The 11,344-nt window shown below is 54.8% G+C and overlaps 1 long non-coding RNA gene across 1 annotated transcript; it reads right to left on the bottom strand.

Moving 5' to 3' along the window:
• Positions 1 to 3,536: 3,536 nt before the first annotated feature.
• LOC119045441 (uncharacterized) lies at positions 3,537 to 7,934 on the bottom strand. The gene is made up of 3 exons (XR_005081784.2): positions 7,871 to 7,934; positions 5,327 to 5,621; positions 3,537 to 4,514 (listed from the first exon to the last, which is right to left on the bottom strand). It is a non-coding gene; the product is annotated as an uncharacterized LOC119045441 (long non-coding RNA).
• Between the last annotated feature and the right edge of the window lie 3,410 nt (positions 7,935 to 11,344).

The following is an 11,344-nucleotide window of genomic DNA, read 5'->3' on the forward strand; positions in this document are numbered from 1 at the left end:
TCCGGGCAAAGGCAGCCTAGCCCGAACTCTGTTCAAGACACACTGGGCTGCATCATGAACTGACTGTTTGTGTCCCCCCCATCCCCAGTCCATGCTGAGGCCCCAAGCCCCTATGTGATGGTGTTTGGAGGTGGTCCTGGACGCTGATTAGGTTACAGGAGCTCCTGGCGGGGAGGGTCAGGGGTGGGCCTGATGGGGTAAGCGCCCTCCTAAGAAGCAGAGAGACCAGAACTCTCTCCTCCACTGGAGGACGCAGTGAGAGGTGCCATCTGCAAGCCAGGAAGAGGGTTTCACCAGGACCTGACTCTGCTCGAATCCTCGTCTGGAACTCCTCAGCTTCCGGACCAGGGAGAATAAATGTCTCAGTTGTAGAAGTGGCTCCTGAACCCCCCCCCACCCGACGGTGGGATGTCAGGCGGACTCACACAGGCCCCTCTAACCCTGCACTGAGGCGTGTCCTGGCCATTCAGTGCTCTTCTGGGGTTTTCTCTTGGGGGCGGAGTTCTTCTTATGACCTGAGGGTGCAGGAGGGGCCGGGCAGACACTCCGGTGGTGGACTGGACCAGGGAGCACTGGCCTGCTGGGCCTGGGACCTCAGCAGCTGGACCTGTGAGGAAGATTCTTGACCATGCACCCCCTGCCCCCTGTGACTGGGCTCCCCCTTAGTTCCTCCTGCCACTCTCTGTTTCTCTTCATTCCAGAAACCATTAGATTCAAGACCACCCCCACCCTGCCCTGGCTTTTCCTCCTGCATCAGCTCAGCCACCTGTGTGGCAAGGACAGCAGCACTGTGGTCCCTGTTCAAGTTCCTGAGGGAGACTCTGATTGGCTCAGCTCACAACAGCCTGGCTCAGAGTGGCCATTGGTGGATGATGATGAGTCAGGTGACCTCACTAGGCCAATCAGCTCCGCCAATGCAGTTTAATCTTGACTGCAGAGGCAGGCTCCTTTGGAGAGGTTATGGGTGAGCCATCTCCACTGTTCAGCACCCCTGCAACAGGGGCACTTGGGGCATGGGGTGGAGCTGGCACTTGCCTTTGGTCCCTCCAGAACTGCTGACAGCCTGGGTCTGTCCCAGAGGAGATTTGCTGCCTGGAAATAGATGCCAGAGGTCACAGTGCTCATAGGATCTGTTCCCAAGCCCCCTCTCCTGTAGGGGGAGCCTTAGCCCACACCAAGTGAGAAGCTGCCTCCCGCATCTCAGCCTCCTGGTGGTGAGGCTCACAGAGCAGCTGAGCCCCTGATGCGAGGCAAGCACCGACCCTTCTGGAACCCCCACACCTTGGCCACATTTCAACCTGGGAGTTGGCACAGGGCCCTCTTTGGTAGCAGTGAGGACAAGTTTCTCTCTTGTCCCTCAGCCTCCGAGAGCCTGAGCTTCCAGGGGAGCCCCGTGCATGGGTCCAGCCTGGTCTGTCCTGCAGGGAGGGGGGGTCGAGGGGCCCACCAGCTTCCTCCCTGCATGGGCAGGTACAGCCAGGGGAGCTGACCCCGCAAATTCCCAAGTCAGAGTGTTGGTGGCTGTGATGGTGGCCATAGACAAGGGTAGATAGACTGGCCACTCAGCAGGGTCACTGGTGGCAGAAGTCAGGGAGAAATTGGGAACATGGGGACCCGGTTCTTCTGAGACCCCGCCCAGGGCAAACTGGGAAGTGCAGAGGGTAATTCTGCATGGGGAATTTTCTCCTTAATCCTTGTCTGAGGATATATTTATTGGATTTGTCTTAAGAGAGAGAGTAAGGGAGGGGGAGAAAGAGAGAAAGAGAAACTTCAGTGTGACATGGAAATATCAATCAGTTACCTCCCGTCCAGGCCCCAACCCGGGATCGAACCTGAAACCCTTTGCTGTATGTGATGATGCTCCAACCAACCGAGTCACCTGGCCAGGCCTAAGGGGGTTTTAAAAGATTTGATTTTCTGCACCTCTAAGTTCATTGCCGTGTTATTTACAATAACTGATTTTTGGGGGCAGCCCAAGTGACCATCAGAATGGAATACTACTCGGCTGTAAAGAAGAAATCTTAGCTTCTCTGACAGCATGGATGGACCAGGAGAGCATTATGCTCAGCGATACAAGCCAGTCAGAGGAAGACAGACACCAGGATTTCACTTATATGTGGAATCTAATGAACAAAGTGAACAAATAAAATAAAAAAACTCATGTATAGAACAGACTGAGAGCTGTCAGGTGTGGGTGGGGTTATGGGGCTGGAAAAAGGTAAAACAATTGGGGAAAAAAACCTCTTAGACGCAGACCACAGTCTGGTGATGAGCAGAGGGAAGCGGGTGGGGGAGGGGGAAGGGGCGAAGGGGCGTCAGTGGAGATGGAGGGAGGCCTGACTTGTTGTGGACACACACCACAGTGTGCGGAGCATGTACTGGCGATCTGTGCACTGGAAACTTCTGAAATCTTTTAAACCAAGATCACTCCAAAATCTTCAATAACAATAGTTTTAAACAGATAAAAAATATTTTGTCTAAAATGGTAGTGCCTGGCCTGGCCATCGTGGAAAACTCAGTTGGTTGGAGCGTTGTTCTGTAACTGATAGGTTGAGTGTTCGATTCCCGGCCAGGGCGCATGCCTAGGTTGTGTTCATGTTCATGCGGGATGACTACGACCCCCGACCAGGACCAGCACGACCCCGGTCGGGACGTGCACCAGCCCAGGTGTGGTCGCATTGCTCTCCCCTTCTCTGTCTCTGGAAGCAATGGAAAGAAAATTGTCCTTGGGTGAGTATAAAAAGAATAATGGAATTTTATGCAGCAGAGAGAAAGAAGGAGCTACTACCTTTTGCAACAACATGGATGGAACTGGAAAGCATTATGCTGAGTGAAATAGGCCAGGCATTGAAGGACAAATACCATATGATTTCACCTTTGACAGGAAGCTAAACAACAAAACAAACAAGCAAGCAGAATAAAAACAAAGACGCTGAAATAGAGAACAAGTGGGCAGCGACCAGAGGGGAGAGGGAAGGGAACTTAAGGGGAAAAAGGGGGAGGGATTTTGAGGAACAAGTATGAAAGACACAGAGATGAGGACTGGGGGGGGAATGGGAGGGAGGTGGGGAGACGGGGCGGGGGGGGGGGGGGAGAGAAAAAAAATGTACTTGAAAAGTAACTAAAAAAAAAAAAAAAAAAAAAAAGAATAACATGTCTGTGCCCCTTGGCAGCTGCTGCAGGGAATGCAAGCCTTCTCTGAAGAAGTATTTTCTCAGAAAAGTTCAGGGATTATGACATGTCAGCGAAAAGTTTAGAGCTAATGAGCAAAATGAAACCAAACAAGACATAAGCCACTGTTATTACGACATAGTAGGAGAAAAACAGCTTAATAACCAGCAAAGCCTTTCCATATTGGAATTATTAGAGACATTTTAAAATAAATACATTTAATATACATTTATATGACAGAAGAAATTACACAAGTGAATCATTTGAATGAGGAGAAAGGGAATAGTTTTAAATGACCAAGTAGGTCTGATAAAAGACAGTAAGTATTTGGAAATGCAAAACTGTATAATTAAAATATTTGGCTATAAAGAGAAATCAATATATTGTGAAATACTTCTGTTACCTTATAAAAATTAGTTACTTTTTGGGGTCTTCCAGCCAAGATGGAGGCATAGGTGGAAACACTGTGCTTCCTTGCACAACCAAGTTTAAAGTCAACAAAGTTTTAGTAATAAAAACACAACCAAAACACAGAAAATTGAACTGTACAGAAGTCCGACAACAACGAACCATTCAGCCAGACCGGTAAGAGGGGTGGAGTTAGCGGTTTGCAGAGTGGGGTCATGCAGGAGAAAGCGGCCGGACCAACCCCAGCACGCAGGCAGCGGTCGGCAGATCCCAGGACTCCCAGCGGTTGGCAGAGGGCAGGACTCCACGAGGTAGAATCTCATGTTTGGTGTTTTGTCCCAAGAGAGTGGAAGGACTGAGGTCCAACAGGAACAAGGGTTGGTCTGCACAGAACCACACAGACGGTGCTCTGAGCTCCTGCCTCAGACCAGACAGGGCAGGGGTCTCCCACCCACCGGCTCATCAGACCTGCACTCTGTCACTGTGACTCAGACCCTTGCCCATCTTGGAGAAAAGGACTTGAGGCCTTGGAGTCAGGAGTGTCACCCAGGGCCACATGGCCAGAGCTTGCTGGTGTCCCCAACAGGCGCTGAACTGCTTCCTGTCTGGTTTAGAAATCTACACAACACACAGTGGAATTCCTTTGTGAAGGGAAAGACAGATACATTAATTCATTCTGGGTCTTGGTACAATTCTTCCATCCTTCAGTCAGTGAGAGGGAGAGTGAGGGACAGAACTGGGCGCTGCCCGAGAGCCAGGGTCAGGGAGACAGCGGAGGTGGGGCCGGTCGGCTGCACAGCGGTTTGGAAGTCAGGATCCGTGGCTTCTTCAGGCTGTCACTGGTTTGGGGATCAGTTCTTCATTGCAGAATATGCAAGAGTAGCAATTGCACCTAAGGCTCTAGCCAGCCCTGCTCCCATCACGGCCTTTTCAACCTGAAAGTGAGCAGCCCGGGTCAGAGCCCACAGCCCGTCCAGGCAGGTCCTCCCTTCCGACCAAGGTGAACCCAGGGTCCTCTCCCCCGGGGATGCTGGCCCCATTGCCTGGGAAACAGTAGTGGTGACCACTTCTCAGTGGTGGGCTTGTCTGGGTTTGTCCCCACAACTGGCAGGAAGGGCTGATGGAGTCCCTTGTGTACACTCCCTGGGGGAGGCCCTGTGTTCCCGACCTGGGTGGGTAGGGAGGGGGGCTTTGTGCCTGGGGTCCTGGGGCCAGGGCTCTGGGGGTCAAGGTGGGAATGGCTGTGTGGTCTGGGCTCTCCCTGGGGCCGCCCCTGCACGGGGATGCTTGTGGCAGAAGCTGAAGGGAGACTTTGGGAAACCATGGCCACGCTGTGGACTCTTCACAAGTGCATGCTGGGAACTTCTATCACCAGCCCCCCTCAGCCTTGAACTCAAGACCCACGTGTTCATCTGCTGCTCAACATGTCCACCTGGAGGTCTGACTGGCCACACACACCCCACCTCAGCATGAAACCCTGACCTCCCTGCCCACCCGCCCCTCCAGCCCCCTCTCTCACCCAGGCCCCCACCCACCCAGTCTCGGGGGCTGTGAACTCTGGACATAATCCGTCAAAGACCCTGAGAGGATGAGAAGCAGACCCCAGACCTGCTCTCAGACATCCTGACTCCCAGCTACAGGGACCCCGAGAGCCCCCTTTTGCATCATTCAGGGTAATTATTCCGTCTGGGCGCACACCCACAGCAACCTCCAGGGGTGAAAGGGGCCACCACGGGGAGGGCCCTACCTGTGTGCGGAAGGCCTTGCCATATCTCAGTTTTGTGACAGGATGTCTCACTTCTGCTCAGAAGGTGGCATTTCAACTTCTTGCCAGTCACCCGCTCTGCAGAACTGAGAACCCGGCCCACGGACTGCGGGTCGCACACCTGGTCCCAGTAGTTGTTGCCTGGACGCCGAGCCTTCCCCACCACACCGGTCAGCAGCTCCCTTCTCACCGCCCATTTCCCGGTCAGAAGGCCACTGCTGCTGGAGGAGCCTGACCCTGGGGACCCGCCTGGAAGCAGAGACAGGAGGACCAGACACTGCAGGGGGAGGACAGGGAGGAGGGAGAGCGAAGACTAAGAAGAGAAGGAAGGGGCACAGGGGACCCCCATTGAGCTCTGGTGTCTGACCCTTCTCAGGGGTGACTGGGGGGATTCATGCATCTCTCTGTTGTGACCTCACTAGCCGTGGGTCCTTTTTCACATTATAAAGTTGGGGTGGTCAGCGACTGCCTTGTGCTTTGCTACGTGAATGGTCACCATCTAGCTGACCAACACCCTCTGTTGGGCACACAGGCTGTTCCACAGCCGAGCCACCGTGAACCATGATCACGTATCACACGTGTCCCGTGTCCACCCTGGTGACGTGTGGTTTCGAGGAGGGATGGACGTGGCGTCGGGGCCCACAGTGTGTCAGACCCTCTGCAGGGTGACTGTTGGCACGGCACCTCCCTATTGTCCTTTTCAGTTTCAGAGTCAAGATTATCACGGTCACTTCGTGACAGATATTGGACCCGACACACATTCTCAGACCTTCCTGACAGTGCAGTGGCCAGTGGAGAGGCCCACACCAGAGCCGCCAGCTGACGGGCCCCAATTCCACCCCATTGGGCCCGGGTGTCATGCTCTGGGGGGAACCAGTGCGCCCAGTGCACTGAGCGCACTCAGTTTAGGGTTCCATCTGAAAGTTGAGGTTTGCACTGAGAGCCCCTCCCATAAGAATTCCCCACGCCCCTCACGAACAGACACAGCACACTCAGAGCCTTCTCTGCTTTAAGTGACATCAGCCTCCTCCTGCTCAGGCAACCGGGCAGTGGAGAACCCCTGGTACCAAGGCAGCTCACACATCTCTTTCCTTGCTGGGTCGAGACTTGGGGGACCCATCGGGATGACTCAGAGGGATATGAATGTGCATGGAGTCCACGTGCTGCTCAGGGACAAAAAACTCGGGTTTCCCATGGTGGTATTTGGCTTTGAATTGTCCTCATCGTGTTAAGAAACTTCTGAAAATAATACTTTCAACAGCCCTACTTAGAGGAGCCATCTCCCAGGTAGAGGGCCCAGTGGATGAGTCCACCTGCGTGAATCTCAATCAGGTCTCCAGGCTTTGGTTCTCAAAACTGCAAAGAAAACTCCCGGAAGGTGTGCACAGATTCCCAGGCACCAGCGGAGGCCCTGCCTGGCCAGCTGCTGCTTGCCTGGGGACCCCTTGCTCATCCCCTGGTGAGAGTGTGCATGGGCGGACCTCCTGGCCCCTGTGTGGCCCTCAGCCTGCTGTGGACTTGAGAGGCGGCCCTGTGGGGAACCGGGAGCCTGGGATCTGGTTGTGCCAGAGGCGGGAAGCCTTGAAAAATGACCCTGTGCATCAGACTGCGGCAGTCTGTGCATTTGATTTGGTCTTCAGCCACAACACGCAGACTCTGCTGGCCAGAGTCCACCACCCCAGTACCGCCCTTCCCAGGAGCCCGGATGCAGATGAGCGAGCTCTGGAGTGCGAAGTGGACTTGCCCAGAACTGCACCATTTCCAGGAATAGCCAAGCCCAGAGGTTCCGTTTGACCTCCGCCGGCCCCTCCTGGGAACAAGTGGGAGCCTGACCTCAGGGCTGATGGGAGGGGCGCTGTTGACTCAGCAGGTACAACTGGAATGCAGGTTGTCTGTCAGGGGAGACAAACTGTCTTGGAGCAAAGAGCAGAGAGAACAGACTGGGGCTGGGAAGGCTCGGACCTGCAGCAGCCCCTGAGGCAGACAGGCCGGAGGTTCGCTCACACCCCGGGTCCTGGGTCCCCCCATCAGCCCACCCTCAGCATCTTCCCCGGCTCCGGCAGGCACAGCCTGGACACCCACAGTCCCCCACATGGGGGCCCAAGACACCACCCCTGTCCCCCATGTGCCACACACAGAGAGGAGGCTCGCTCTGAACAAAAACCTGAGTCCCTCTGGAGAAGGGATTTAAATGACAAACACATTTTCCCATAAAAGTCTTCCTTTTACAACCTCTGACATTGACTGTGCCCAGGGCCATGAACACAGGACACCTTTCCAGGAGGGGAGCTGCCCTCCCGCAGTGGAACCATCGACAGGACGTTCCTGGAGACGTACAAAGCCATGGGCGATGTTGGTGTCGTGCTTCCAGGAGGCCTGGGTCCGTGGCACAGAGGCGCACTTCACTGTCGCACTCCCTCTGACACTGCTCAGGAAGACCACTGCGTCACACCCAGACGCTGTTCCGGGGGCTCGGTGGGTCGGAGTGTCATCCCGGACACCGAGGGTCACGGGTCCCCTACCCACCTGGGGGCGCACACGAGAAGCCAACTTGTCAATCCTCTCTCTCTCTCTCTCCACCTCTCTCCACCTCTTTTCTAAAAGCAGCGGGAAAGTCCTCGGGCTGAGAAATAAATAAATAAATTACATTCTCCAAATGTTAATAATTAACTCCAGATTCCAAAATCTGGAATCTTTGATGCTTAACATCCACCTTAGAAGTAGCCAGAATGGGAGGGGAACCCTGAACAGCAGGAAGGGGACCAATTGTCACCAACTGGCAGGTGACTCAGGGTCAGCTCAGCAGCGCACCAGGGCCACCAATGACCCAGGCCCTTCCATCTTCTCTCTCGCTGTTCCCCAGTCTTCCCCGATGCTCTGCATGGTCCAAGGCCTGCAGCAGCCTCCAGCAGCACTGGCGGCAAAGAACGAGGGCCGCCCTGCACACCCCCTGCATCTGCAGGAGACGCTCTTTGTGCCGAATAACATCGGGGTCTTGGCCGACTGGGAGCAGGCGGTGGTGGGAGACTGGCTGGTCAGGCGACTACTAAGTACCATCTGTCTCCTCATCCACCGTGACAGAATCTGGTTCTTTATGAGGATTGGACTAGTCTGATAGCTTGCAATAAATCCACAGACCAGGTGGGTTAAACAATGGAAATGTGTTTTCTCACAGTTCCAAAGGCCAGAAGTCTGAGTTCAAGGTGTTGGCAAGGTCAGAGTCTGTGTGTATGTGCAGACAGCCACGGTCTCACAAGGTCCCGCATGGACTTCTCTCAGTGCACACACGAGGAGCAGGTGCATGGTCTCTGGTGTCCTGTCACACGAGGGCACAGGACCCATCAAAGCAGGGCCCGCTCTCATGGTCTCACCCAACACTCATTACCTACCACAGGCCCCGACTCCACATGCCATCACGTTGGGGGTTAGAGCTTTAACATGTTCATTTGGAGTGGACACTCATGTTCATCAGCAGGGCTGCAATGAGGCTGGACCAGTTCCAAGCCAAAATATTGATTCCTGACAGGCCAGGGAGGTGATTGGCTAACTAGGGCCTGGGGGGAAAAGCAGCAGACCTGCGGAGGTGGCCCAACACGAGAAAGATCTCGTGTCCAGGACACTCTGGACCAGCTCTGCTCCTCCCAATGGTACGTCCTGGCCACAGGCCTCCTCCAGCACACACAGCCCCAGACGTAGTTGTCTGCTGTCCATGGGCGCCTCTGGCCCTGGCCCCAGGCCTGGCACTGGCTATTCTGTGTGTGAGTCACAGTGACTCCTCCATTTCCATGGAGCTGCCTTTTCTTCTTTGTGACAATCAGTGAGTGGCCACTTCCCAGGTTCAAAATGGAAAAAAAGGGGCAGAAGGAAAGAGCAGGGTGCAAGATTTGCCCCTTACAAAGAGTGTTACTTTGGGTCATCACCCAGGAATGGTGGATCTCAGGAATACCAGGTGGGTGTAACATTTAAAATTAATCAGGGTGATTCACCGCATTAACGACATAATAAAGAAAAAATACATGACCGTTTTGATTGACCAAAAAATGCAATTGGAAAAATTCAAACAGGCATTTGTGATGGAAACTCAGACAACTAAGGATGAAGGGCCGAGTCCCCTTATAAAGGGCACATCAGAACATGCAGGTAGTATTACACGTGAGTGTTAACATGTGGGGTGATCGGACCTATTATTCAGACACGAAGCACATGAAGTAAACACTGACAGAAGAGGAAGGAGGAATGAGAAAGGTCACCAGTGACTGGCCAGAGGAGCCTGTGGGTGCCGCACCCCTGCTCCTGGGGCTCCGTCTGCTCCAGGGAGCGGGGGCCAGGGGTTCACGTCGGCTGAGAGCGGCTCCAGCCTGTCAAGCCGCCCAGTGAGGCTGAGTGGATGCACCCGCAGGTGGAAGTAGCTGAGGGCGTCCCACTGGCTGGTTGCTTAGCCGGTAGCCGTCTCCCCCAGCCCAGCCCAGCTCCGCCGCAACACCTGCGCACCCCCTTCGATGGCCTTGCTGCGCTGCTGAACTGACCCTGTCACCTGCCTCCATCCCCTGTTCCAGGGACAGGGAACGTCCAGGCTGCTGAAGCCCCTTTTAGCTGAGTTCTGTGCCTCACAGCCCCGTGCTTTAAGGGCCATGAGCCCCTGGCCCCCCCGAGGCCATGGCACCCACTTTCTGGAAGCTTCCCCGTGGAGCACAGCACCCAACGGGCCTGCCCCACGTCTCCTGTACCTCCTGGAGTTGCTGCCAGACAGGGCCCATGTGGCACCTGGGGGTGCACAGCTCTGTGGGCCACTGCCTCCCCACTGATGTCGGGATACTTGTGCAGGGCCTGGGCACGTTGTTCTGTGGCTTCAAGCCCCAGTGATCCCACGGTTTGAGTTAAGTGATCGTGGGCCTGTCCACTCAGGGACATCCCGAGTCTGCCTTTAAAGCATAGTTAGTCCTGGCTAAGTAGCTCGTTTGTTAGAGCGTCAGCCTGAGGCACCCGCGGTTGCCAGTTTGATCCCCAGCCGGGATACACACCAGGACCAACTGATGAGTGCGGTGATGTGGTAGAACAAAGCGATGCTTCCCTCCCTTTCTCTGTCTCTCTCCCCCTTCCTTCCTCTATTCCTGGAATCCATCAATTTAAGAGAATATTAAACCTATTTAGTATTCAGTTATTCTTACTAGCATAAGGAAAGCAAAAGTAGAATTCTCAGCTTCCATATAAAACCAACCGGCCAATAGTACACACCACACAGCACCATGGGCTCCTGGGTAAGTCTCTGCACCTTTCTGTCAGCTGCTCTGGGCGGCAGGCAGCTCCCTCCCCCCCCCGCCCCCCCGCGTGAGGGCCCCCCCTTTGCTCCCAGCCCTGTCAACTCCAGAGCTTGTCTCTGGAGGCTTTTAGAGGAAACTATGCTGTTTCAAAGTCTCTTTTTTGGCAGGACTGTGAGGTCTTCAGGCAAATGAGCATTGTCTCTTTGTCTGGCACCATGGGGGACCTGTGGCCTCCAACTGGGGGGTTATGTGGGTGTCTGGGCTGATGGGGGGACCTGAGAGGTGAGCGAATCCCCCTGTGTGTTTCGGAGAGAAAGAGGCGCTGGACTGGGGCTATTCCCGCAAATGGGGGGATTCCGGGAAGGGGCACCGCACACCCCAGAGCCCTTCTGTCTGCATCCTGCTCTGGGGGAGGGGCTGAATTGGGGGGAAAACAAAACTGGGCGATTCCCTGGGTACCTCTTTTCTTACCCAGACAGGGCCCAAGCTCACCTTTATCTGTCCCTTGCTACTCTGGACAGTGCCCCGGCCTTGCCTTAGGTACACATTAGATTCAGAGTAAAAATCCCCTCCTGCTGCCCAGATGGAGCTGGCATTGGGCCCGCCCTGCCCTGGCTCACAGGGAGGAGGACCTGGGAAATCCTGGCCCCTCTGACCGTCCAGCTTTTGTCTTCCTCACACACTTCCTTCCCTCCTCCTGCAAACCAGCCCCTGGGGGATCCTGGACATGCAGGGAGGG

This window comes from Artibeus jamaicensis, unplaced genomic scaffold (genome assembly GCF_021234435.1).
Source record: "Artibeus jamaicensis isolate MK-2021 breed Jamaican fruit bat unplaced genomic scaffold, CSHL_Jam_final scaffold_614, whole genome shotgun sequence".
Taxonomy (NCBI): Eukaryota; Metazoa; Chordata; class Mammalia; order Chiroptera; family Phyllostomidae; genus Artibeus; species Artibeus jamaicensis.